Source organism: Heptranchias perlo, chromosome 25, assembly GCF_035084215.1.
Source record: "Heptranchias perlo isolate sHepPer1 chromosome 25, sHepPer1.hap1, whole genome shotgun sequence".
Lineage (NCBI taxonomy): Eukaryota > Metazoa > Chordata > Chondrichthyes > Hexanchiformes > Hexanchidae > Heptranchias > Heptranchias perlo.
Genome location: NC_090349.1, coordinates 32,191,456 through 32,219,325, shown reverse-complemented (window position 1 = coordinate 32,219,325; position 27,870 = coordinate 32,191,456). Strand labels below are relative to the sequence as shown.

At 42.3% G+C, this 27,870-nt stretch overlaps 1 protein-coding gene across 3 annotated transcripts in view; it reads left to right on the top strand.

Annotated features, from left to right (window-relative positions):
* ttc28 (tetratricopeptide repeat domain 28) overlaps positions 1-27,870 on the top strand; it is a 626,907-nt gene that overhangs the window by 306,908 nt on the left and 292,129 nt on the right. The window lies entirely within an intron of this gene.

The window sequence follows — 27,870 nt, the reverse complement described above, 5'->3', positions numbered from 1 at the left end:
TAAGAGTCCAAATGGGGTAGAGGAGCAAATCACTAAAAGTATCGACACGGGTTAATAAGGCCATAAAAAAGGCAAACCAAGCACTGGGATTCATATCTAGAGGGATGGAATTAAAAAGCAGAGAAGTTATGTTAATTTGTATGGAACCTTGATTAGACCACATTTGGAGTACTGTGCATAGTTTTGGTCTCCATATTATTGAAAGGATGTAGAGGCACTGAATAAAGTGAAAAAAAGATTCACAAGGGTGGATACCAGGACTGAGAGGATATACTTTATCAGGAAAGGCTGAATAGGCTGGGGCTCTTTTCTCTAGAAAGGAGAAGGTGAGGGCAGACCTGATAGAGGTCTTTAAGATTTTGAAAGGGTTTGATAGGATAGATGTAGAGATGTTTCCACTTGTGGGGGAGACCAAAACTAGTGACCATAAATATAAGATGGTTACCAATAAATCGAATTGGGAATTCAGGAGAAAATTCTTCACCGAAAGAGTGGTCCGAATGTGGAACTTGCTACCACAAGGAGTAGTGGAGGCAAATGACATAGATGCATTTAAGGGGAAGCTAGATAAGCACATGAGGGAGAAAGGAATAGAAGGATGTACTGACGGTTAGATGAAGAGGGGTGGGAGGAGGCTTGCGTGGAGCATAAACGCTGGCATAGACCAGTTGGGCCAAATGGTTTGTTTCTGTGCAGTTGACTCAATGTAACTCTATGTAATTATCACCTACTCCCTTCAGTGAGCTCCCCATACCACCAATCTATTCCTTGCCCTTAGTTATTTTTTTTCTGTGCTAATGATCTCCCACCCCTCTCTAGCAGGTTGGGCTCTGGACCGGGCCCTCAGCTGCCTGTCAAATATTTTCAGGCCTCTAGCCCTGTTCTGTTCTTGTATTCCAAATTGAGTAGATTGATCGCTGAAGAGGAATCGGCCAAGGGCTGAAGACTGGTGATGATGAGGAGAAGCACACCTGTTGGAACAGAAGCCAGGAAAGTGAGAATCTTCAGCTGACTATTTTTCTGTCCCGACTGGAATCTCTCTGCTGATTAATACTGCCGACCCCCTGCGCGCCCCCCCAAGCATTTTTACATGACATTGAGCATTACACGCACCCCCCCCCCCCCACCCCCCCGCTGGGACAATTGACTGGGGACGACCCCTCAACCCAAGAATTTGCCTGGAATGCCCCCCACTGCTCTCCCCCCATCCCTCGCCTCCCCACTGCCTCTCCCACCTCTCCCTTCCCCCATCTCTGTTGCATTTCCTCCCTAACTTACCCTTATCCTCCCATCTTTCTCTTTTCCTTTCCCTCTCCACTACTCCATTCCCCTCACCTGTCCCCTTTTTCACTTCACCTCCCTCACCCCTCTTTTCATCTCCCCTACTGGGGGAGATTGGGCGTGGGAGATTGAGACCCAAAACTTGCCCCCTGTCCTTCATTTTTTTGCCCAAAAATGAGTGAAAAGATGTTAAAATTCTTCCTGATGGCATTTACAGCTTCATCGGAAATTACTTTTTTCTGAGGAAAGGAATAAGGTGCCTTCCTGCACGTGAGCACTATAGAAGCACGTTATTGTTGAATCGGTGCATTGAAATCAATCAAAGAAGGGTCATATGTCTGTATCAATGTCTTCTCATGCATTTTGTTATGGTAAACATATGGTGTAGAATTTTTTGTTGGTGACAATATTGTTGTATCACAACTTCACATCAGCTATTTTAGTGCTTCGTAGAATTTTCCCAAATAATGATATATCTTCCCTGTAATTTCCTTAGGCTTAACTGATACTGTTTAAAAGCTCAGTTTTTATACAAACTAAGGTCATGGAGCGAACGGATTTTACAATTTAGCTATTGCCCCTCTGGGGACTGAATGTCCATTACAGTTTTCAACATATACGTAATGTCTGCACAAAATAGTTTTCTGTTGATTCCTAACAGTATTACAAATTGGTGTGGAGTGCTCAGCTAATTGGGAACAGTGTTTTTAAGCTGTGGGAAGATGCAGTGAACAGCAATAGAATTACCTGGAATTCTGTACTTGCACAGAGGGAGCTCTGTTTTTATAGCAATTGGATCCCAGTATGAACGATTTTAATCGAGTGTCCTCCAGAAAGACTGTTGAACCATCTTGATTGTAACTTTCTTAATGAGGGGAGTATGAATAGCTTGATTCTTTATTTATGAATTGGGAGGTGATCATTCCAGGGGTAGATTTTCAACGTGCCGCCCAAGCATAAAGCTGGTGTTGCGGATGAATTTTAATTTTCATTGCCTAGTTAAAGAAATCACAAAATGGATGTTAAGGACCATGGGCTAGTTAAGGATCCCCTTGGAACGAGCGACCACAACATGGTTGAATTCCATATCCAATTAGAGGGTGAGAAGGTTGATTCTCAAACAAGCGTACTGAGCTTGAATAAAGGAGACTATGATGGTATGAGAGCGGAATTGATTAAAGTGGACTGGGAAAATAGATTAAAGGGTAAGACGGTACATGAGCAGTGGTGTTCATTTAGGGAGTTATTTTACAACTTTCAAAATAAATATATTCCACTGAGGAAAAAAGGGTGTAAAAGAAATGACAGCCATCCGTGGCTAAGTAAAGAAATCAAGGATAGTATCCGACTAAAAACAAGGACATATAAGGTAGCCAAACTTAGTGGGAGGATAGAAGATTGGGAATTCTTCAAAAGACAGCAAAAAGTAACTAAAGGATTGATTAAGAAAGGGAAGTTAGATTATGAAAAGAAATTAGCAAAAAATATAAAAACAGATAGCAAGAGTTTCTATAGTTATATAAAAAGAAAAAGGGTGGCTAAGGCAAACATAGGTCCCTTAGAGGATGAGACCGGGAAATTAATGGTGGGAAACATGGAGATGGCAAAAATGCTGAACAAATATTTTGTTTCAGTCTTTACAGTAGAGGACACTAAGAATATCCCAACACTGGACAAACAGGGGACTCTCGGGGGGGAGGAGCTAAATACGATTAAAATCACTCAGGAGATGGTACTCAGTAAAATAATGGGACTCAAGGCGGATAAATCCCCTGGACCTGATGGCTTCCATCCTAGGGTCTTGAGGGAAGTGGCAGTAGGGATTGTGGATGCTTTGGTGATAGTTTTCCAAAATTCCCTGGACTCAGGAGAGGTCCCGGCAGATTGGAAAACTGCTAATGTAACACCGTTATTTAAAAAGGGTAGTAGGCAGAAGGCTGGAAATTATAGGCCAGTTAGCTTAACATCTGTGGTGGGTAAAATTTTGGAGTCTATTATTAAGGAGACAGTAACGGAACATTTAGATAAGCATAATTTAATAGGACAAAGTCAGCATGGCTTTATGAAGGGGAAGTCATGTCTGACAAATTTGCTTGAGTTCTTCGAGGATATAACGTACAGGGTGGATAAAGGGGAACCAGTGGACATAGTGTATTTAGACTTCCAGAAGGCATTCGACAAGGTGCCACATAAAAGATTATTACTTAAGATAAAAAATCACGGGATTGGGGGTAATATTCTGGCATGGGTGGAGGATTGGTTATCGAACAGGAAGCAGAGAGTTGGGATAAATGGTTCATTTTCGGACTGGCAACCAGTAACCAGTGGTGTTCCACAGGGGTCGGTGCTGGGTCCCCAACTCTTTACAATCTATATTAACGATTTGGAGGAGGGGACCGAGTGCAACATATCAAAATTTGCAGATGATACAAAGATGGGAGGGAAAGTAGAGAGTGAGGAGGACATAAAAAACCTGCAAGGGGATATAGACAGGCTGGGTGAGTGGGCGGAGATTTGGCAGATGCAATATAATATTGGAAAATGTGAGGTTATGCACTTTGGCAGGAAAAATCAGAGAGCAAGTTATTTTCTTAATGGCGAGAGACTGGAAAGTACTGCAGTACAAAGGGATCTGGGGGTCCTAGTGCAAGAAAATCAAAAAGTTGGTATGCAGGTGCAGCAGGTGATCAAGAAAGCCAACGGAATGTTGGCTTTTATTGCTAGGGGGATAGAATATAAAAACAAGGAGGTATTGCTGCAGTTATATAAGGTATTGGTGAGACCGCACCTGGAATACTGCATACAGTTTTGGTCTCCATACTTAAGAAAAGACATACTTGCTCTCGAGGCAGTACAAAGAAGGTTCACTCGGTTAATCCCGGGGATGAGGGGGCGGACATATGAGGAGAGGTTGAGTAGATTGGGACTCTACTCATTGGAGTTCAGAAGAATGAGAGGCGATCTTATTGAAACATATAAGATTGTGAAGGGTCTTGATCGGGTGGATGCAGTAAGGATGTTCCCAAAGATGGGTGAAACTAGAACTAGGGGGCATAATCTTAGAATAAGGGGCTGCTCTTTCAAAACTGAGATGAGGAGAAACTTCTTCACTCAGAGGGTGGTAGGTCTGTGGAATTTGCTGCCCCAGGAAGCTGTGGAAGCTACATCATTAGATAAATTTAAAACAGAAATAGACAGTTTCCTAGAAGTAAAGGGAATTAGGGGTTATGGGGAGCGGGCAGGAAATTGGACATGAAGCTGAGTTCGGATCGGTCAATGCCCTGTGGGTGGCGGAGAGGGCCCAGGGGCTATGTGGCCGGGTCCTGCTCCGACTTCTTGTGTTCTTTAGATTTGTGGTTGGGATCAGATCAGCCATGATCTTATTGAATGGCGGAGCAGGCTCGAGGGGCCGATTGGCCTACTCCTGCTCCAATTTCTTATGTTCTTATGTTCTTATGTTCTTTTCATTCCCACAGTTCCTTAAATAAACAATTGTTTTGTGAAGGTCGTGTTCCCTTATCAGGGGCCATTGTATACAAGGACCATTAACCTATGCTGTACCTGACCTTGAGATTTTGTAGAGAGAGCTTTACCCTGCATCTGATTTGTCCTGTACCTGACCTGGGAGTTCCTGATGGTGGCACAGAGTTCCATTTTTTCATTAACAAAATACATTTCTTAACTATTTTTGGATCAATAAGTATTGTAAATAAGTTTTTTTTTAAAAGTTCTCATTTTATCCACACATCCTTTCCTACAGGTATTCTTAATTAGGGTATGATTCCATTGGTTATGGTTGTCCTTTCGTACTACATCCAGGTGGCAGTTACTCAAGTGAGCCTTGATGACGAGTATCATTTGGTTGTCAACTGCAGGGTGGAGGGAGAAAAGCTGGCCCGATTCTGTCTTCACCCACTGGCTACATGTGCACCTCCAGCAGTGGTGCTGGACAGTGATCAACAGCAGGAGCCCAAGAGCTTTTTCCCCCTCCTTAGCCCAGAGACCAATTGTAGAAGTCCTTCCACTACCCTGGCTGAAATCATGTTACAAGCACCTTATCCTCTATCTCAAATATCTCAAAGCACTTCACCTGCAATAAATTACTTTGGAGCGCAGTCACTGCTGTTATATAGGAAAATGCAATAATCCGTGCCTGCATCCAGCAAGGCCTGGACAACATCCAGGCTTGGGCTGATAAGTTGCAAGTAACATTCATGACACACAAGTGTCAGGCATCTTCAACATGAGAGAGCATAACCACCTCCCCATGACATACATCAGCATTACTGTCGAAGAGTCCCCCACCAGCAACATCCTGGGGGTTACCATTGACCAGAAACTGAACGAGACCAGCCACATGAATACCATAGCTACTAGAGCAGGTCAGAGGCTGAGTATTCTGCGGAGAGTGGCTCACCTGACTCCCAAAGCCTCTCCACCACCTACAAGGTACAAGTCAAGTGTGTGATGGAATACTCTCCACTAGCCTGAATGGGGAAGCTCCAACAACTCTCAAAAAGCTCGACACTAACCAGAACAAAGCAGTCCGCTTGATCAGCAACCCATCCTCTGGCTTAAACATCCACTCTCTCCACCATTGACATACCGTGGCTGTAGTGTGTACTATCTACAGGATACACTGCAGCAACTCACAAAGGCTTCTTCGGCAGCACCTCCCAAACCCGCAGCCTCCACCGTCTAGAAGGACAAGGGCAGCAGGTACACGGGAACATCATCACCTCCAAGTTCCCTTCCAATACACACACCATCCTGACTTGGAAATATATCACCGTTCCTTCGTTGTCGCTGGGTCAAAATCCTGGAACTCGCTACCTAACAGCATTGTGGGAGTACCTTCACCACGTGGACTGTAGCAGTTCAAGTAGAAAGTCCACCATCATTTTTTCAAGGGCATCTAGGGATGGACAATAAACTCTGGCCTTCCCCAGAATAAAAAAAACATAGCAACATTCCACAAAACAACAATGAAATGAATTACCAGTTAATCTACTTTTGATGGTGTGATTAAGAGACCAGTGTTGGTCCGGACACCGGGAAAATCACATGCTCCACTTCGATTAGTGCCTTGAGACCTTTAGCATCCACCAAAACTTTGGAACAGGCGGACAGGACCTCGGTTAAATGCCTCATCCAAATGGCAGCACCTCTGACTATATAGCACTCCTTCATTACTGCACTGAAGTGTGAGTTAGATTTATCTTCTTTTCAGTCAGTCAGTCCTAAACCTTTTAATTCTGTTTTCTAAATCCCTCCTCATTGTTTCCCTGGTTGCAAATAATCTCCCATTTTCCAAACGATCTTCCACGGTTAGTAAACTGCGATAGTTAAATCCATGAACTTCTTTATGGATAACATTAATAATGCTCCCAAATGGAGCCACTGGTAGGCATGCTTAAGCTGGGTGAGGTAAAACCCTTGCTCTTACTAGAACATCATGGGATGCATTTGAATATTTATCATTTGCTCACCTAGACACTACTCTGAACACATTTCACTTGTGAATTGCAAGATTTAAAACATTAGGCAGTTTTAATCTAAACTCTACTCAGCTTAAGAGATGGGTTTCAGGCTATGTTCTTGAATTAGAATGCGCTACAACACTCATTGGTTGATTATAGTGTTTTTTTGGGGAAAAATAAAGTTAGGACATCTGACTACAGGCTATTCCTGACCATGGCTTCAATGGCTGTGACTCTCCTTACATTTGGAAGTTCCTGCTCCAGCTTGAACAATATGAGAAGAAGGATTCTGTCCACTTGTCCATTTGCGATTGCATTTTGGCTGCTGCTATGGACGCAAGCCCATTATTTCATAGAATCATCGAGCACAGAAGGAGACCATTTGGCCCATTGTGCAGTTGCCGGCTCTTTGAAAGAGCTATTCAATTAGTCCCATTCCCCTGCTCTTTCCCCATAGCCCTGTACATTTTTCCTCTTCAAGTATTTATCTGTGTAAATTTTTTTTTCCTCATGTCGCCTCTGGTTCTTTTGGCAATTACCTTAAATCTGTGTCCTCTGGTTACCGACCCTTCTGCCACTGGAAACAGTTTCTCCCCATTTACTCTATCAAAGCCGTTCATGATTTTGAACACCTCTATCAAATCTCCCCTTAACCTTCTCTGCTCTAAGGAGAATTTCTATTACTTTTTTTTTCTCTTTGCCCCTCTCAGGCCCATCTCTGCCCCTCTCAGGCCCATCTCCCCTATCTCCACCCCTTCCTGTCACCCAGTCATGCCTTCATTCATTTCCCCCCTCGAATACTTTGCCCCCACCCCAACCCATCAATACTTCTCTGCCTTCCTGCTCTCCTGCTGCTGTTGCAGGTTTGAATCCCCTCTGAATAAGTCTACAGTTACCCTCAGTTCTCTCTTGGCACTCACCATAGGGCCCAACGAAGCACTCGTTGCTTCCTCCTTACAAGGAACAATCTCACTCGTCCCATCCTCCTCTCGTCTCACTTCCCACCCAACATGCATGCTGGGGGTTAACCTTCTTCCCATCCCACTCATGCCACCTACTACTGCCCCCATGGACACTCTCCCCACCCCCCCTGCCCTTACATTGAAGGAGCTATTTAATGCAAGGTTTTATTGTTGTCCTTCTGCCTCTCTTTGGTCAACACAGGCAAGATTGACACATTCTACTTTGGGAGTGGAACCAAACCATGACTATCGACCAAAAACAGTACTTGAAGTTCGGTGACTGGGCTAAGAGTCCAGTGGTTTGATTTGCAGCTGTCATTCTGCCATCTATTGAATAATTCTGTTCTTTAAAAATCGTTGAACGTTCACAATCTTATGTAAGCCAATTCCTGAAATACACTTCAACTCGTTAAAACTGTCTGTGTTAAAAGAACATTTTAAAAAATCACACCATTTCAGGTAGGGGTCTGCAGGTCAAGTAAAACATGCTATTAAAAACAGTTTTACAGATTTCAAAAAAAGCTGAGGAATTTTTTTCAAAATGCTCTGGTATGTTGTTGCTGGCAGTGTTTTATGGGTGATATTTTCAGTCTGTCTGCTTTTGAGGGTCCCTAGTGGAATTACGCTTGACTATGTTGGTTAGTACAACCTCTGCTTTTTTAAAAAGAAATGTTGCTCATCAAGCTGAGGGATGTCATTGCTGAGGAATAGAGAATTTTTCTATTTCTCGTGCTCAGTGTCATCATCGACCCTTGGTAGGTCATATATACTATTAATTAAATAGAGTTGGATTCCTTTTATATTGCTCCAACAATGTGTCTTAACCCTTGTCTCTTCGACAGCACCTCCCAAACCCGCGACCTCTACCACTTGGAAGGACAAGAGCAGCAGGCACATGGGAACAACACCACCTGCACGTTCCCCTCCAAGTCTCACACCACCCCGACTTGGAAATATATCGCCGTTCCTTCATCGTCGCTGGGTCAAAATCCTGGAACTCACTTCCTAACAGCACTGTGGGAGAACCTTCACCACACGGACTGCAGTGGTTCAAGAAGGCGGCTCACCACCACCTTCTCAAGGGCAATTAGGGATGGGCAATAAATGCTGGCCTCGCCAGCGACGCCCACATCCCATGAACGAATAAAAAAAACTATTCGTACAATTCCACTATGACAATTTCATTTCTCACCCCAATTATTATGCCCTTTCTGAGTGACATTGACAATTTAGTGCCAATTTGTGTTAAGTTACAGGCAGTTTTATGCTGGGAACTGCATTGTGGCATGAATCATTTGATTTATAGTGACAATTTGGAATACATCACCATTTAAAGCATTGAATGCTAACGCATTTGAAGCATTCACAAAGGAGGATGCTCTATTTCTGCAACAACAAGGGTATGTGGGCACAGGGAGGAGGGAGATGAAAGTGTGGACTGAGATACCTTTGTTCCTTTCATATTTTGAAGTGGTTTCTCCAGTGATATCACAACATATGTGAGCTATTTGGCACCAGTAAGTATCACACCTCGAGTTACTGGACCACTCCTCACCTTCCCCATAATTGTGCAATTGTAACTGCTTTGTCTGACTTTCTTGAAACCACAGGGGAAGATTTCCAAACATTACTTGTAGCTAAATTGGAACACAGCTCAGTCTGTTCCAAACTGATACAGTGAGGGACAATTATCTCATCCCAGGCCCATTAGTCAGGAAGACCCCCCCATTCATTTTGAGAACAGCAGGAGATGTTTTCCCCAAGGAGGGTAGGACACAACCCTACCGGTGAATCACTGACAATGGAGGAAGTCAGTGTCACAGGCCTCTCCTTGGTTGGGAACAGAGAGAGAAAAGGACAAAGGGACACGGGCCCGGAGCTGGAAGCTAAAATGCAGGAGGTCAAAATTATAGTTTAAATTAGTATAGAAAGAAAACTAATGCCAAAAACAAATCAGCCAGCCCATGAAAAGGACAGGGCATGTGGTTATTATTTTTCCATATGTTTTCCAGGAGAGAAACAAGATTGATTTAAGTGGAATTTGCTTTGCCTGTTTCTCTGTATGTTCACTTGCTGACTGTGAAATAAAGCAGCTGAACGATTTGTATCTGGCCTCATCTTACCTACTGTTCCTCAGTCAGCCTTCGAAAATATTGGAGAAACATAGAAACTAGGAATAGGAGTAGGCCATTCGGCCCTTCGAGCCTGCTGCGCCATTCAGTATGATCATGGCTAATCCTCTATCTCAATACCATATTCCCGCTCTCTCCCCATATCCCTGATGCCTTTTGTGTCTAGAAATCTATCTAGCTCCTTCTTAAATATATTCAGTGACTTGGCCTCCACAGCCTTCTGTGGTAGAGAATTCCACAGGTTCACCACCCTCTGAGTGAAGAAATTTCTCCTCATCTCAGTCCTAAATGTCCTACCCCATATCCTGAGATTGTGACCCCAGCCAGGGGAAATATCCTCCCTGCTTCCAGTCTGTCTAGCCCTGTCAGAATTTTATACGTTTCAATGAGATTCCCTCTCATTCTTCTAAACTCAAGTGAATACAGGCCTAGTCGACCCAATCTCTCCTCATACAACAGTTCTGCCATCCCAGGAATCAGTCTGGTGAACCTTCGCTGCATTCCCCCTATGGCAAGTATATCCTTTCTTAGGTACGGAGACAAAAACTGCACACTATACTCCAGGTGTGGTCTCACAAAGGCCCTGTATAACTGCAGTAAGACATCCTTGCTTCTGTACTCAAATCCTCTTGCAATGAAGGCCAACATACCATTTGGCTTCCTAACTGCTTGCTGCACCTGCATGTTTGCTTTCAGTGACTGGTGTACAAGGACACCCAGGTCCCTTTGTGCATCAACATTTCCCAATCTATCACCATTTAAATAATACTCTGCCTTTCTGTTTTTCCTTCCGAAGTGGATAACTTCACATTTATCCACATTATACTGCATCTGCCATGTATTTGCCCACTCACTTAACTTGTCTAAATCGCCTTGAAGCCTCTTTGCATCCTCCTCACAATTCACAATCCCACCTAGTTTTGTATCGTCAGCAAGTATATGCGAGGGAATGAGGAAAAATATGAAATCCAGTTAAGATCACAAGGGGCTCCTATTGTTACACCTCTAAGTAACGCTATCAGATAATCAGACATTGGACAATATAGACACACTGTACCCTAGAGATTATCTAAAACAAACCTGAAACTTGTAATCAATGCCTGTAGCACTCTCATCACTGAGGACAAAGCAACTGTATTAATTGCTGATTATATAATGTTCAATTTTTTTTTAAAAAGGAAGGAGTTTCTGCTGAGTTAGACAATGTGGTCATAAGGCCCAGAGGAGAGGAGTGCTACAATATGTATATTTAGAACAGTTATTTTAATAGTGGTGGTTTGATTCACATCCCATTTAGATAATGTCACATCATGCTATATATATCAGGCTATGAAGAAAGATAACAGTAAGGTACAGTGCAAAGGTCTGTGTCATCGACGTGACATTTTGCTCAAACTTTGAATCCATGGATTAACTCATTTTAGCATCTGCCAAGAAAGGAAAGGAAATGGGTGTATGAGTCTTACTGCAGAGTTGTCCGAAGCCATCATCTGGGCTGCCTCTAGCAATTATTGTACTGCCTCATAAATGCAAGGCTGCTGTCTGCTAGTGATGGAGCTGGAATTCAATTTGAGGAGGCCAAGAAAAAGACATGCAAGATGCAGAAACATTAAAAATCATATTTTTAATGGTGTGCTCATTTTAAAAACTTCTTTTAAACTGTAGTAGATTTATGGTATGCAGGAAGCCTGTGGGACTTGGGTTTCATGATGTTTACAGTATGTGACCTTTGAGTTGATTTTCAGATTTCAGTGAATAAAATGCTCTGGAGAAATGGAGACTTCAATTTTTGTACCATTATATGTGTAAAAATCTTGATTCTGCAGTTTTCATACTTTGTTGGATTTGGAGAAACTTCATTTGAAAGTCCACACTTTATTCATTCTGATGAAGAACAAGAAGTGGGGAGTTGCATGTGAGTAAGGGGCAGTTACAAGCATTCTGCAATAAAAAGTTCCCCAACTCAGATGTTTGTCTGTATTACCTTTGAAATTAATTACAAATTCTGTCTTTAATTAAGTGGCATTTTAATTGTATTGGTGTCCTGGTATATTCTTCCTGCACCACCCTGTGCATTAATATTTTAAATCTATGTTCCATCACACTGCGCCAGCCTATGTGTAATGTTTTAATTGCATTACAGTACGTAAACATTCATAAGAAGCCATGTAGTTTGAATGAGAGTAAGACAAAAGCAGCACACATTGTCAACAACTAACATTTATATAGCACATTTAACACAGTAAAATGTCCCAAGGCATTTCGCAGAGGTGTAATCACTGTAAATTGGTTTATTCTGATCATGGGATTTTGCTCAAACTGGTTTTGCATTTACAAAAAATGTGCAATGTAGCAAATGTCCAAGGTGGTGTAGCAGCTCATGCAGGTGACTGCTTGACTTACAGCTGGAAAGGTCAGGGGTCAAGTCCTGGGCTGTCTGACACACAGACTTATGGAGGGAGAGGATGGGGTGATTGAAGTAGATACTTCGCACCAATTGTGCCTTTTGCTATGTGATGATGAAGTAGCATTGACAGTGCTTGTGGCGGTCTTCTAATCCTAGAATACCATTGCACCTGATTAAGGTTGGCGCAGGGAACAAAATGTGGAGAATACAGATTCTTTATTCAGAAACTTTTTTTCCGCTGACATAAATGGTAAGCGGTGTTTTTGGTGATGTCTCGTCCTTCATGTGAAGTATAAACTTCCAGTTATTTTAAAGGCAATGATTTTAGGCAGTATTTATTTTTGCACAGCTTTGAAAACTGTACTGACATACTACCATGTTGTGGAGTGTCAGCTTTGCTCAGTTGGTAGCGTTCTCACCTCCTGATGATTCAAATCCGACTCCAGGTATTGAGCATATAATCTATGCCTGCACTCCTGTACCATACTGGGACAGTGCTATATTGTTGGAGGTGCTGTCCTTTGAATGAGACGTTAAACTACGGCCTTGTCTGGTGGTTCAGGCAGATTGTGAAGAACCCATGAAAGTTGTTGATTTCCTCTCATCAAACACTTGTTTTTGTTCTGAACGGTTGGCATGATTGGGCTGGCACAATGTTCTTCCACAGAAATGTAGCAGATGACTTTTCACTCACATAATGAATTCCTCTCCATAGCATTTGCTATTAAATTCAGTCAGCAACAAATATGGGCTTTATTGCTCAGCCAACTTAATTAACTACATGCAGCCATTAATCATACAAACGTTTCGAAATTGGTGAGAACAGACAAGGAACAGCTTGAACTTGGCTACAGATACAGTTATCCAATATCGATAGATCTCTCTCATTAAAAGAAAATATACTTTTAAATGAAATCACTTCATCAACAATGATAAAATCTATATTAATTATAAAGTCCAATTCTAGTAGTTCATATATAGTTACCAATTAGATAAAATCAGTGTTACATGGTTCTCTTATTAGAATAGTGGCCTTGCTATTCGTAATGTCAATGGGAGCCGTTTTCATTAGAGTTCCAGATGTGCTGGCTCACCGTTTTGTTGGATTATCGTCACAGTCTTCTGTTGCTTTCTGATGTTAGGGCATTGGTTTGCTTACTGTTGATTGGCTAGGTAGGTCCACTTGTGTTACAGAACATGTAACCAAATTCTCGGGTTGCTCCACAAATGATGGTTCTGTTTTCCTCAAGTTATTCTGGTTCCTCTCAAATACCTTACCATCTTCAATTCTTGCATTGTAGGATTAGCTATCCACTTGCTGTTACATTTATGTTGGCTGAACACTGCTGTTGTTTTCACTGTTGGCTGAACACTGACAACTTCTATAAGCTTCTCAAGTTCCTTGGTACATTCATTTTGAGGCATTGCGTCTCTTTTACATCACTTATTAACATTGGTTTCAGAGGTTGGCTTGCTGTAAGGAGTGGTACCTTGTTTCGTCTGCCAGAGTTTTTGATGATGAATATCTCACTTGGTGTATCAGTTGGGAAAATTGATGTAAGGATTTACGGACATACAAACAGTGACGGACAGGAAAAGACCCACTGGTCCATCCGCACAACTGCGATGCTTTGTGCATCACAATATATACACTCCCCACCCCACCCGAAAGCCATGCAATCTCCTGGGAGAGGCGAAAAACCAGATAAAACCCCAGGTCAATTGGGGGGGGGGAAACCTGGAAAATTCTTCTCCGACCCCCTCAGGTAATCAAAACTAGTCCAGGAAATCACTCTGGCCCTGATTAATGTTATACAGTTCCTATCTTTTGTATGTGGTGATCTCTGCCCTAGCCAGAAATGGGTCCAGCCCTCGCTTGAAGGAATTCAGTGTTCATTGCACAAGTCAGCAGTCTGTTCCACAGGTCCACTATTCTCTGGGAAACGAACCACCTCCTAACATCTGACCTAGTTCTGCCTTTATATAATCTTTCAAAGTTCTCTAGATTCAGGAACTGTCCCTCTAGATTGGAAAATTGCACGTGTCACCCCGCTTTTTAAGAAAGGAGAGGGAAACCGGGGAATTATAGACCAGTTAGCCTAACATCTGTTGTGGAGAAAATGCTGGAGTCTATAATTAAAGATAGGGTGACTGAACACCTCGAGAATTTTCAGTTAATCAGAGAGAGCCAGCATAGATTTGTGAAAGGTAGGTCGTGCCTGACAAACCTGATTGAATTTTTTGAAGAGGTGACTAAAGTAGTGGACAGGGGAACATCAATGGATGTTATTTATATGGACTTCCAGAAGGCATTTGATAAGGTCCCACATAAGAGACTGTTAGCTAAGATAGAAGCCCATGGAATCGAGGGAAAAGTACAAACTTGGTTAGGAAATTGGCTGAGCGAAAGGCGACAGAGAGTAGGGATACTGGTAGGTACTCACATTGGCAGGATGTGACTAGTGGAGTCCCGCAGGGATCTGTCTTGGGGCCTCAATTATTCACAATATTTAATATCTACTTAGATGAAGGCATAGAAAGTCTCATATCTAAGTTTGCCGATCATACAAAGTTTGGTGGCATTGTAAGCAGTGTAGATGAAAACATAAAATTACAAAGGGATATTGATAGATTAGGTGAATGGGCAAAACTGTGGCAAATGGAATTCAATGTAGACAAATGTAAGGTCATCCACTTTGGATCAAAAAAGGATAGAACAGGGTACTTTCTAAATGGTAAAAAGTTAAAAACAATGGATGTCCAAAGGGACTTAGGGGTTCAGGTACATGGATCATTGAAGTGTCATGAACAGGTGCAGAAAATAATCAATAAGGCAAATGGAATGCTGGCCTTTATATCTGGAGGACTAGAGTACAAGGGGGCAGAAGTTATGCTGCAGCCAAACAAAACCCTGGTTAGACCTCACCTGGAGTACTTTGAGCAGTTCTGGGCACCGCACCTTCGGAAGGACATATTGGCCTTGGAGGGAGTGCAGCGTAGGTTTACTAGAATGATACCCGGACTTCAAGGGTTAAGTTACGAGGAGAGATTACACAAATTGGGGTTGTATTCTCTAGAGTTTAGAAGGTTAAGGGGTGATCTGATCGAAGCTTATAAGATATTAAGGGAAACAGGTAGGGTGGATAGAGAGAAACTATTTCCGCTGGTTGGGGATTTTAGGAGTAGGGGGCACAGTCTAAAAATTAGAGCCAGACCTTTCAGGAGTGAGATTAGAAAACATTTCTACACACAAAGGGTGGTAGAAGTTTGGACCTCTCTTCCGCAAATGGCAATTGATACTAGCTCAATTGCTAAATTTAAATGTGAGATAGATAGCTTTTTGGCAATCAAAGGTATTAAGGGATATGGGCCAAAGGCAGGTATATGGAGCTAGATCACAGGTCAGCCATGATCTTGTCAAATGGTGGAGCAAGCACGAGGGGCTGAATGGCCTACTCCTGTTCCTATACAACTTGAGATTGTGATCCCTGGTCCTCCCTAACTTATTTAGTTGAAACAAACTGTCTACACAATCACAATCAAGTTCCTTAATCATCTTGTAAACCTTGATCAAATCACCCTTAAGTCTACGCTTCTCTAAAGTGTAGAATCCCACCTCCTTGAGCCTATCTTGGTAACTAAAACTGGGAATTAATCTTGTGACCCTCCTCTGCACCCTTTCCAAAGCCTCAATATCACCAAACATGTGAAGTGACTAAAACTGGACACAGTATTCTAACTGAGGCCTAACCGAAGTCTTGAAAAAAGACAAAATAATATGTGTCATTTTACAATGAATTGTCCTGTAAACACACCCTAGCACCCTATTTGCTCTAGTTATTTCTTCACTGCATTCATTCGTCTTTAGAGATCTATGCACTAGAATGCCCAGATCTCTCTTTCTCCATTGGTTTTAGTACTTTTCCCTGAAGGGTGTACATATGTTCAGCATTTGCCTTACCCATTTGCATAACACTGAACTTTTCTAAGTTAAACATCATTTGCCAGTCACGAGCCCAATCCGCCAATGCATCTTGATCTGCCTGTAGTGGTCATTCGTAAGTCCTTCAATATTGAAGAAAACAGACAGAATAACTTCTCATTTTTTTACATTGAGTTCTTTGGTGACGGATGAGACCTATTTTTGCTCTGAATGAGCGTCTGCAGATTGAACAGTGGATCCTGGATACATCAGGTTGGGAATCTTGATTTTTCAAACGAGACTTCCTCAGCTGGCATTTACATTCAACATCAGTAATGTGACGGGCCTCATAGTAGGGAGGTGCCTTCGTGGATGATTTTTCGCCAGGCTTTCTTATCTTGAGCAAGTTGTTCCCAATTATGGACATCCATCAACGGTCCTGACTCTCGCACATATTTTGGTATCATCTGCAAACTTGCAGATCATTCTCCCAACGCCTACATTTAGATCTTTAATGAAAATAGTAAACAGTAACATTCTTAATACCGATCCCTGTGGGACACCACTAGTATCCAGTCTCCAAGCAAATCCAAATCCATTTACAACCACTTTCTGCCTATGGGCTTTCAGACAGTTCTCAACCCAGCGCAGTAGATTGCCACTAATACCTGAGGCTTCGATCTTGCAGAGAAGCCGCTGATGAGGTACCTTATCAAAAGCTTTTTGGAAGTCTAGGTAGACAGCCTCTACCAGGTTTCCCTCATCACACCACCTCGGTGACGTCTTCAAAAAATACAATCAAATTAGTACTGCAGGACCTCCCGTTTTTTGAAGCCATGTTGGGTGTCCCTGATATGTTCTCATCTATCTAAGAAGTCATATATTGCATCCCTAATGATTCCCTCAAATATCTTCCCTATTACTGATGTCAAGCTAATGGGCCATATCAGCTATTCAACTTGTTTGATTTCCACAATTTTTTGTGTGTGTCTGTGAGACAGATTTTGAGTACATTCTCATAGTGCAGATCTGGATTCATCTGAATATTTGTTTAGTCTGGCTTTTTCTTTCACATTAGTGTCTCTGGAGTTTTGGGCAGGAAGGGCACAGTAAAATAAAATGGCCAAAGAATTGATTTAATTTTTTTTATCGCTAACAAAAGAACAATAGGTGATTTGAAATCCTGGCCTGATGTAATATATATTGAGGATGTAACGGCATTGCTCATACCTCTGAAGTCACGTTGTCAGCCACCCAGTTGCACAGATGCCATTTGTTGCCTCAGAAGTAATGACTGCCATGGCATATTAGTGACTATTAGTCTGCTGTTCATTTTTCCTCTCCTTCAGCCCCTTAATTTGTCACAGCCTAGCAGTGCACCACTAATGGAGAGAATTAAATACGCTATGATAGTAACGTACCACTGAATTGTGTAAGCCTCCTGATTGTGACATTAATTCTACCTGGTGGTAGTAAACTGGGAATAAAAATGTAATAGTTTTACAAATTTTTATTTTGAACCCTTGACAGATAGAAACTAAAAAAATGAACATAATTGACATACAATAGTTCAAAGCATTAAAACAAAACTGGTTTGTGGCTAAGGGATCCAAACAAGCTTATTTTCAGTTGTCAATGAGAATGAAGTTACAAGCAGCAAAATCATCTTAATTGTTTCAGGGTTGAAGAAAAGCCACAGACAGCTAAAGCTATAATTTCTGTGCCGCAAAATACACAGTGATTTCCTCACATTGTTTGACTGGGTGAACAATCCCAGGATAGTAAACCCTGTAAGAAGGTAATGTTAAATTTTATATGGTAAACATTCTCACTTTCTATATTATTCTGAGTCAGGCAGTAGGCTCTTTTAAATGCAAATTGGTGTCCTATGATGCACTTAGGACCCCGTTTTCCATTTTAGGACAGAACTGGGCGAAGTGCATGCTACGCCCAGTATCAGCTATCGGTTCAGCCAAAGAGGAACTGACAGGTAAGTTTGTGTTTATTTTGTTGGGCCGGGAGACAAAATAGACACATTATTTATTATTATTTCCGGCCTGGAGGCTGGCCAGGCTGCCATTATTGTGATGGCCTGCAGCTGTCGGACTGACCCTGGGTGCTTGTTTTCCACCTGCAGCCTGCCAGCTGAAGATTAGTAAGGCCTGGCCCTCAAACTGGTCCAGGCCTCCCGTTGGCATTATTGGATGGCCATTAAGCTCCACCAGTCGGCCACCCACATCTTTAAATCTACCGCCACATGCTGTCTTCCCTCTAGTAGTGCAAGTTATTCAGATCCCCTTGTTTCTATCTCCAGCTACAGTGACTATGTAACACAGAAAGTTTTCTTGCAGTGATTGGGACTAAAGGTTTGGCATTGTGGAGATAGATAGCAGTGAACAGTGCTCTTCACTGGTGTTGTCATTGTTGGGGAATTTATTACACAAGACTATTACTCAAGGACAACCTCTAAGCAGCAGATTTGACACCTGAAAACATGGGAACAGGGAAATGCCAAAATCCCAGTAACTATACAGTTATATCTCTTTATAGCATTTATATTCTCATGTGGCAGTGTAGATGAATGAACTTTTTCTTCAATACATACAGAATAACAATTGGGTCGAGATGTGTTAGGATAACTAGATGATTTGCATAGTATCAGAACCCTAAAATTGCATCTCATTATGCACATACCCAATTTAATGTAAATACATGTGTAACGTATAATGTCAGCTTTGTTCAGTGGTAATGCTATTGCTTCTGAATCTGAAAGCAACCCAGGACTTGCACACATAGTCTAGACTGACTTCAGTGCAGTACAGAGTGAGTGCTGCATTTTTGGATGAGTCATCTTTCAGATGAGACTCGAGTGCCTGCCTATTCAGGAGGGCGTAAAAGATCCTGTGGCATATTTTTGAAGAAGAGCATGGAGTTCTCCTAGTATCCTGGGCAACATTCATCCCTCAACCAGTACCACCAAAACAGATTAAATGGTCATTCGTCTCACTGCAGTTTGTAGGTCCTTATTTTGTGCAAATTGGCTGGTGTGTTGGCCTACAAAACAACAGTGACTACCTTTCAAAAGTGAATGACTATGAAATGCTTTGGGATGTCCTGATGTTGTGAAAAGTACTATATAAATTTAAGTTCTTTCTTTCTGTCTATTGGCCTCTACCTGTGGTGAATTTGAGGCGTCTATGAGAGGAGGTAGCAAGCCAAGCCCTTGGCTGCCCTTGTGTACTTCCTAGTATGCAGACATAGCTTCGTGGGTGCAGGTCACTTTGCTACCATGCTGCGTTGAAATGAGTCATAGAGCTGGGAGATCATCTGAAGTAGTAACAGCCCATGTAATCATTTCACAAGTGGGTGATGTTGATGGTGATGTTGATGCTGTCTTCATGATCTTGTTTTGCACTTTTTGCAATACACAATAGGAAGAAGAGCCACACAGCTATTCTATCAAAAGAACTCAGCCGTATGTTGCATTATCTGTCAAGAAGGTGCTGGAGGTGGAGGAAAAAGTTTCCCAGGGTGATATTACAAAAAAATTATGTGCTGTGTACATTACAATGAATTAGGTCAGGAGCAACAATGAAATGATTTTTAGAAACAGACTATGGGTATTTATTTTCACAGTCTAGAAGGTGCTTCATTGTAGTTATGAATAAGGTTAAAAGACAATAAACTCTGTAATCAACACAAGCAGTGTGCTCAGTTACGGATAATAAATTTCTACTGTCTGTTTTATGGTTTGAAGCGATTTGATATCCCTAGTAATTGGAAATTGTACTAAGGGCCCATTACTTTTATAGATATGTTGTACTGAACTTGAGGGCCATTGAAAGTAGACCTAATGGGGAATCATACTGAATCTCCTTTTATGAGATAATAGATTCATACTGGGAAAAGGACTGTCACCTCCTGTTTGCTAATGAGACCTTCAATATTTACAGAGTAAATTGAACGTTTGGAGAGATCATTGTGTGGTTTTTGGTATGTATGAAATCTTTCTTTTCTACTTTCTCTACCTGCTCAACTTTCTTGTAACAGGATGTCTGTGTGACAGACTGGTGGTGAAGAAAGTACTGTTCTGAGGATGGGATTAAGGCAGTGCAGAGGGAGTTTTACTTTCTCTCTGGCTATGCTATACCCGACTTCAGAATGATGGATGTTAACATTGGGTGACAAAAGTGGAAAAATGTTCCATTCTGCAGCTCTGATATCCCTCTGATGAACCAAAGCATTTATTTATCTTAACCAGGGTGGTGCTGAGGATGTTGCAGTTGACATCAGCATCTGAAGGTTAGGGGAGAGGAAACATTGGTCAGGATTCATGTGCTTGATTGCTACCCAGTGACACCTAATAGAAATGTATGTTTGTGAACATTAGGTGAAACAAAGTCAGCCTTGGCTATGATGTGCCTCACAGTCGAATAGCCTACTGCAACCCACAGCTATCACCCATGAACTATACCCAAGCATTAGGGGAAAATTGAAAAAAAAATCACCCCTCCAAAAAACTAAATGGATGACCACCGCTGAGCGACTGAATAATTTAAAAACTGAACGGTGTAAGGCTCCAACATAATATATGTGGCCTGAGCCATGATGTCAAGCTACAGTACAAGAATCTCCAATACCCTAAACAAGGCACACAAATGCCACTTCATGTTGGCATGAGAATCCTTTTCTGTTTTTTAACACTCAAGTACTTCCAGATGACATTTTGTCTGATGTGTAATTGATTGACCAATTTCAAAGTTTGGGAAAAATAATTGAAATATAAATAGATTTATTTTGATCTTGAGGCTGACAGGAATTAAATGAATGGGATAGAAGGATGGTAGAAACATACTGAGGAGAAAGCTGACATCCAGTTGCTGGCAGATTATGCTTCAGAATTTCTTTCTCAATCAAATACAGAATTTTTGAATGTATTTATACATGGTGGAAATTGTATAGAAGTGTACTTCAATTTTCCAATGTGATCTTTGAGTTCAGATTTGTGGAGTTACCCAAATTCTCAATTGTCACAGCCTTATAAATCTTTCCTTACTGTCCAATATCCTATTTATAATACACTTTTAAAGGATAATATTTGTTGAAGCTGTTCATCAGATATCCTTTGTCAGAAATGTTGCAGATTTTAAAAAAATATCAAGTTGAAGCTGCCTTCTTCAGATCAGAATTGTGTAGGTTCGATGATTAGTGCCAAAAACACCAGTCAGTAAGGGTCAACAAAATGGATGCAGTGTCTTTAATAAAGAATAGCTTTGAAACTGGGAGACAGTGAGAGTTTTCATTCTGCCTCTCCTAATATGGGCCCTGCAGGCTTCTGTGCTGCGTGGCCTGTCTCAGTGGAACAATAGGTGTTTAGGTTCCCGTTAAATGCTGAATAAGCACCGCAGTGGCAGGTAGAGAATGACCTCCAGAGAACTAGAGTTAAACTCCTTCATTACAGCAACATTTTAAAAATATCTAAATGTATTTTGCTCTGCAAATCTGGAAAAGCTGCCTCATTTTTGACCTTCTCTTGACACAGCCTCACTAATTGCTTTTTTAAAGACTTTTCAGCAGGTTGACCTTCACTTGCCAGTTCTAAGCTAAATAGTATTTCATTGAAGGAGCACGTGCAGATGCGTGACTTCCTCCCTGGGGACAGTGTGTCTTCAATTTGCTGTACACAGGATAATCCATATGATGGTTTCCCAGTCTGTGCCTAATTTATATTGGATCTTGTACTGATTGTAGCATCCTAATAGAATCTAACCTCAATGTAGGTTCTCCTTGTTTACACCACAGCTCACTATGGTCAGTCTGTCATCATGAATTGTATATTTACTAGGGAGCATGATAACGTAACATGAAACCAAAAGCAGGAATATTGTACATTCAGTTCATTGTTACATTCAAGATTTTGTTTTACGTTTCAGCAGAGTCTGTGCAGGAGAAACTTTTTGGAGGGGGTATTAATATAAAATGGCAGATATAATTCTGGTGTTTTCAGATTCATTTTTATGGGCTTGTTATCTTATAAATGTTATTGATATAACTGTATAAGTAGCTAGGTCACAAATACAAAATGACATCTCACACTACTTTAATAATGTAATTTATGCCAGTTAGGATATTTTATACATAATATATAGTAGTTTCCAGCCACCACTTTCCCTTTCGCTGTGTATGTTCCACCAACTTCACCCTGCCTGATCTCCATACTTACATGCTAGATGTTGCCTATGACCTTGCTATGTGTTCTGGGCTTTCAAAAAAGGCAAACAGCAAACATTGAGTACATAGGTAAAGATTAATGTATGAGAGCTAGAAAGATGGATTGGGTGAGATATTGAAGAGAATGGAAACACGGTGAAGAAGCCACCTTCTGAAATTGTAAGAGAAAGTTTAAGAAAAAGCACAATTTAGTTTTTATTTTCCTCCTGGAGCAATAACACAGGAGATCAGCTGCATCATATAATACATTGGATATTACATGTCATAAAAACTGTGGTTATAAAACAATGTATCCTTCAACTCAACGTGAGCAATGGCATCGGTGAGTCACGTGTGTGTGTATATATATATATATATATATATATATATAGTTGTATAACACACTTCAATTATGCATGCACTTCATGTTTGTCGTACATCTGACGTCATGCACTGTCTGAATTTTCAGAAAAACTCTTCAGGCACAGAAAATAAGAGTCATAGGGCTCGATTTCGGACTCCCGAGCCGGCGGGTTTGTGGCGGGGAGGGTTCCGAAAATCGGGGATTCCCGGGGCGGGTCTGGAGCCTGGCTCCAACCCTCCCACTTCTGGGTTCCCCAGTGACGCGCTCACGTGCGCGCGCAGCCCCCGCAGGTGGGACTCCCGCCGGCTTTAATTGCCGGCAGGGTGCCACTTAAGGTAATTATTTTGATACTTCAGGTCGTTAGCAGACCTGATTGACATGATATTTTAGGAGGGGTGGGATTTTCATTTCAACTGAGACTGTTTCCCGTACTGGGGGAAGCACTCCCAGTTGAAATGGACGTGTTGCAGCCACCAGCCTGTGGCAGCTGCAAAGGTCCATTTGACAGGTTGGGGGGAGGGGAGACCCTCACTCATTGCAGGAGGCTACCCTGTCACTTTGGATAAAGTTTGGCCACCACCACCCTCCTCCTAACAATAAAATTCACAAACTTGCACACTTACCCCGGTGTGCAGACACATGTACCTATCTTGCGGACCCCCTCAAACGTACATCTTCCCGATGGGGCCGCCGTAGCTGCAGTCATGACCTCCAGCCTCATCACCAGCCTCGCCGGCCACGCCGTCCACCTCTGACACGTGGAGCTCCACAACAGAGTGCTGTGACACATCCACCTGCGCAGCAGGAGTGAGGGCAACGGCAGAGAGAGATGCGTCGCAGAAGGCACTACCCTCACCACAGGGTTTACAGACCGAGGCTCAGCTTCCTGGACCTCTCTGAGGAGCAGTGCACACGGAGGCTCAGAGTCACTCGACATGTAGGTGTGGATATCTGCAGCCTCCTTCATGCCGAGCTGCTCCCGGCTGGCCCGAGCACCATCTTCTTACCTGTCGTTGTCAAAGTCACCACTGCCCTCAACAACTTCTCCTTCGCATCCTTCCAGGGTGCCACCAGGGACATCGCCGACGTCTCTCAGTCGTCTGCACAAAAGAGCCCTGCAAATACACCTACACCCACTCTGCAGTGACACAATGGGTGGCATCAGTTGTGGGTCTTCATAATGATCCTCAGGAAAGGGCATTATTGCACAAACCAGACAAGGTTCGCAAAGACGTGGCAGTAGTGGTGACAATATAATATGTAATTTGAGTTGATCAGAAATTAAATATAAGTAAAAACCATGACAAACCCTCAAACACCCTTGAGCATCCCCTTCATGCTCACGACACGTTTGCCTTACGCTTCCTACTGCACATATGTGATGCATGCCCTGTGGCTGCAGCACAGGTAGTGGCAGGTTGGGTGAGGCTGACCGTCAAAGAGATGCATGAGAGGGTGAGTATGAGATAGAGCCATGAGATTGTATGAGGATTGGGTTGAGTGGTAGTGGTGGGATGAGTACTGGTGAGGTGAGTAAGTGCAGGTAAGATGAGGATGAGCTTTGAGTGAGTGTGAGGAGTGATGTGATAGAGTAGTGTTGGCAGTGCAGAAGGAGATGTGGGGTGGGGGTGGTGATGTGGCAGACAGAGTAAGTGTACTCACTTCGGCCGACCTACTTAGGTCATTGAAGCGCCTCCTGCACTGTATGCAGGTGCGCGATATGTTGGTGGTGCAGGTGACCTCCTCTGCCACCTCGAACCAGGCCTTCTTGGTGGCAGAGGCAGGCCACTTCCTCCCGTCCGCCGGGGAGAAGATCTCTGTCCTCCCCCTCCTCCTCACCCCATCCAATGATACCTGGAGTGAGGCATCATTAAACCTGGGTGCAGCCTTTCCCCTGGGCTGCTCCATGCTGTAATTTTGCCTATTTTCTGCAGCATCAGTCAGTGGAGGACTGCCCCTTTAAATAGGGCTCCTCCAGCTGTCAGCCTATGATGCGCCTGCGCAGTCCGCCCGCTGCGCAGCTTTCCAGCGCGAAACCCGGAAGCAAAGGTAAGTACCTTCAATCAAGCTGCGATTGCGTGCGGAGCACCCCGATTTCACTGGGCGCCCCGATTTACCCATGCGCCAAGTCGACCCCCCGCTGCCAACCCGCCTCCCTCCTAATATCGGGCCCATAATGTCTGCAGGCTTTTAATTAACCGTCCTACAGCCAACGCCAGAGTTTTGATCTCCACCTTAAATAACAATTAACGTTTGAATGAATTTGCTTAGTATTTACTTAACATCAATTTGACTTTATAGCTGTAAAGGGAAATACACCTACACTAATACATGTTGGAACATTTCTGTCCTTATTTTTAAAAAAAAGCAATCTCTAATTTACCATGAGCACCTCCACAGGAGATTCACTAATATGTACGTGTATAGAGCATGCGTCTTTCACACTTTAGACATCACAGTAGTAAAAAGAAAAAACATTAATTTTCTGCTGGATTTTCTGACCTTCATAACCTAATGCCTCTCCAAGAGCTGGAGCCAGGGAATCACAAGTAACTGCCAATCTACAGAAACTTCCCTCAGCAATTGGCCTGCGATTGACCACTTTTCCAATGAGAGTACTTCAAAGACACAGGACAGGTTAAACACAGCTCCATCTTAGCAGCTAAATATCAAAACCATGTCGCAGACCCAAGACTACCCATGGGAAATCAGCTAAAATTAACTTTATTAAGAGTAGAATATAGTCACTGTAAAATAGAGATTGCATAGTTACTGTTTGCAATCTAGGGATTACAGATGTTTTAAGAACATAAGAAATAGGAGCAGGAGTAGGCTATATGGCCTCTGAGCCTGCTCCACCATTCAATAAGATCATGGCTGATATTCGACCTCAACTCCACTTTCCCGCCCGATCTCCATATCCCTGATCTCAGCCTTGAACATACTCAACGACTGAGCATCCACAGCCCTCTGGGTAGAGAATTCCAAAGATTCACAACCCTCTAAGTGCAAAAATTCATCCTCATCTCAGTCCTAAATGGCCGACCCCTTATCCTGATACTATGCCCCCTACTTCTAGACTCTCCAGCCAGGGGAAACAGCCTCTCAGCATCTACCCTGTCCAGACCTCTAAGAATTTTACATGTTTCAATGAGGTCACTTCTCATTCTTCTAAACTCCAGAGTATAGTACCATTCTACTCAATCTCTCTTCATAGCACAATCTCTCATCCCAGGAATCAATCGGGTGAACCTTCGTTGTACCACCTCTAAGGCAAGTATATCCTTCCTTAGGTAAGGAGACCAAAACTATACACAGTACTCCAGGTGTGGTCTTACCAAAGCCCTGTAAAATTGCAGCAAGACTTCCTTACTCTTGTACTCCAACCTCCTTGCAATAAAGGCCAACATACCATTTGCTGTCCTAATTGCTTGCTGTACCTGCATGTTAACTTTCTGTGTTTTGAGTACAAGGACACCCAAATCCCTCTGAACACCAACATTTAATAGTTTCTCACCATTTAAAAAATATTCTGTTTTTCTATTCTCCTACCAAAGTGAATAATCTCACATTTCCCCACATTATACTCCATCTGCCACCACCTTGCCCACTCATCTAACTTGTCTCTATCCCATCGCAGACTCTTTGTGTCCTCCTCACAGCTTACTTTCTCACCTAGCTTTGTATCGTCAGTAAACTTGGATACATATCACTCGGTCCCTTCATCTAAGTCATTAATATAGATTGTAAATAGCTGAGGCCACAGCACCGATCCTTGCGGAACTCCATTAGTTATAACCTGACAACCTGAAAATGACCCATTTATTACTGCTCACTGTTTTCTGTCCGTTAACCAATCCTCTATCCATGCTAATATATTACCCCCAGCCCCATGAGCCGTTAGCTTGTGTAACAATCTTTTGTCTGGCACCTTATTGAATGCCTTTTGAAAATCCAAATATACTACATCCACTGGTTCCCCTTTATCTACCCTGCTAGTTACATACTCAAAGAACGCTAATAAATTTGTTAAACACTATTTCCCTTTCATAAAGCCATGTTGACTCTGCCTAATCATATTATGATTTTCTAAGTGCCCTGTTACCACGTCCTTAATAATGAATTCCAGCATTTTCCCGATGACTGATGTCAGACTAGCTGACCTGTAGTTCCCGGTTTTCTCTCTCCCTCCTTTCTTGAATAGCAGTCTGGCATTTGCTACCTTCCAATCCACTGGGACATTTCTAGAATCTAGGGAATTTTGGAAAATCACAACCAATGCATCTACTAACTCTGCAGCCACCTCTTTTAGAACCCTAGGATGTAGGCCATCACGTCCAGGGGATTTGTTGGCTTTTTGTCCCATTCATTTCTCCAGTACTTTTTGTTAACTAACATTAATTACTTAAAGTTCCTCACTCTTATTAGGTCCTTGTTTCCCCACTATTTCTGGTATGTTTTTTGTGCCTTCTACTGTGAAGTCAGATACAAAATATTTGATTACCGCCTCTGCCATTTCCTTATTCCCCATTATAACTTCTCCTTTCTCAGCCTCTAAGGGACTCACATTTACTTTCGCTACTCTCTTCCTTTTTACATACTTGTAGAAACTCTTACAATCTGTTTTTATATTTCTTGCTCTTTATCAATTTTTTGGTTGTCTTTTGCTGGTTTCTAAAACCCTCCCAATCCTCAGGCTTACTACTCTTCTTGGCAACATTATAAGCCTCTTCTTTTAACCCAGTACTATCCTTAACCTCTTTAGTTTGCCATGGATGGATCACTTTTCTCATGAAGTTTTTATTTCTCAAGGGAATGTATATTCGTTGAGAATTATGAAATATTTCTTTAAATGTCCGCCTTTGCTTATCTACTGTAATATCTTTTAATCTAATTTCCCAATCAACCTTAGCCAACTCGCCCCTCATACCTTTGGCTTTGTTTAAGTTTAAGACTCTACTTTCGGACTTAGGACTCTAGTTTCGGACTTATGTAAAATATAATATAGATTATAGAGAGAGACTGCCCAGTCACGCGTAGTTGGTAAGTTGGTATGTTTTATTTAAAGATTGCACAATTACAGATTTCACAGCCATTGCATATAATAAGCTA